A 1,870-nucleotide genomic window follows, 5' to 3' on the forward strand; every position below is an offset into this window, starting at 1 on the left:
AGACTTTGTCATGCTTTAAATGTTCCACATGAATCGGATTTTTGTGCAGAAACCACAAAGAATATTCTCTTCTGTTCTGTTCAAACACAAAGGTCTTGAATTTCTCCCTGAACCTGAACGCATCACCTGCCCTCAGGTGCATCTGCAGCTCGTGCCTGACAGGAACAGCAGCCGTTTGTCTGTTTGTTTGTGGAGGAGACGCGAGGAGCTCCAGGATCTGGACTGGCTGAGCCGGAGACACAGATCTGCTGTTTGCTCCGTCACAGAAAGAGGAAGCCTGTGGATTTCCAGAGGAAAGGCAGAGCCTCGGCCGCGGCTCCGCCCGGCGGCTGGTCGCAGGCTGATCTGTGGGTCAGAGGAAGGAAGCAATAACTTTCCTCCAAAGTCTCCAGACTTTGGTATTCAGGGGAGAACCCGAGGAGCTTCAGGAGCCACAGAGCAGCGTGCAGATGTTTGTGGAATAGGAAGATCCTGGTTCTGTGCTGGCCACACCTCCCACTTCACTGCCTTCATTTGGAGAAACCTTTTCACCAAAACTCACTGTGGCTCAGCAATAGAGAGCGACTGAAGCTGAGAGGTCATGTGACCTTCTGGGGTCAAAGCTTCTGTCACCTTGACAGGAATTCCTTACATCTAATAGGTTCACAAAAGCTTTTCTCCCCAAAAACAAAGAGGAATTGTGATTTTCTTTAAGCTCAAACCAAGAAAAGGTTTCATGGCAGAACAGTAAAGCAGCCTTGAAGGTTTCCTGAAACACACAGAGGATCCTGAGAAACGGAGACTGCAGCAGCTCAGAGCCACGCTGCACGTTGCTCCTGCAGCTCCTCCATGCTCCTCAGGAGGAGCAGGACAACCAGATCCAACCAGATCCTGCTCCCGCCGCCGCCGTGGAGCAGGATCTGATGGTTGCCCTGCTCCACGGCGCGGCTGAACCACCTGTGGAGGAAGTGTCATGGAATGGGCTGTGAGTCGTCTGCAGGTTGACGTCCCTGAGGCACATTTTACATGAAAATAAAATACAAACAAATGAACTAATGACCAACAATAACATGAATAAGTAACTAAACTTTAATAGCAATGAAAAAAAAAAGAAAACTTGTCAAATGAAAAAATATATCAGGGATTTTTTTTCTGGTTTCCAGTAAATTCTTTGTTTTAGATTCAGGTTTCAGCGCTAGACGGAACAACTCTGCCACCTGCTGACCCAAACCTGAAACTACAAGAACATTTCAAAACTCAACTGAAGGAGTTTGAGTCCAGATTAAAAAACTATAAAAATAATACAAATAAAATAAAAATTAGAATAAATCAAAAAAGTCTGAGTCCAGATGTTTGCAGATGTTCTTGTGTCTGATCAGAACATCAGTCCAGAGGTTCAGTGGATCCTCATTCCAGCCCCTGGAGTCTCTTTCCGACTGTTGGCTCGTGACCTTTGACCTGAACTGAGTCCAGTGAGGTCTGACCGTCTGTCATGACCTTCTGGACGAGTCCTCCTCCGGTTCTTGGACCCTCTTTGGTTCCGGTGAAGGTTCTCCTCTGTCCAGTGTTCTCCATGAGGATGGTGGATCTCTGAGGTTCTCTGGAGTCTAGAAAACTGGAGAAACTGGAGACTTAACTTCTTTAGGACACTGGAATAATCTTAATATCATATAGAGGTGGTTTTAAAATCTTTATTCCATTTGAAGATCTTCTTTCCACCCGACCCACTGAAGGACTTCAAGCTTTTTACGCAAAATCCCAGGAATTATTAAGAAAAAACTAAAATCAGGTTTGAGTCTGATGTCAAACCCTAAAAGTCTCAGATCCACCTTCAAGGTCGTGGTCTGTGAGGGGGAGGAGCTTCAGAGAGAGACATGAGAAGAAGCAGCAG

This window comes from Oryzias latipes, chromosome 22, assembly GCF_053564925.1.
Source record: "Oryzias latipes strain Hd-rR chromosome 22, Olatipes_Hd-rR_3.1".
NCBI classification, from domain to species: Eukaryota; Metazoa; Chordata; class Actinopteri; order Beloniformes; family Adrianichthyidae; genus Oryzias; species Oryzias latipes.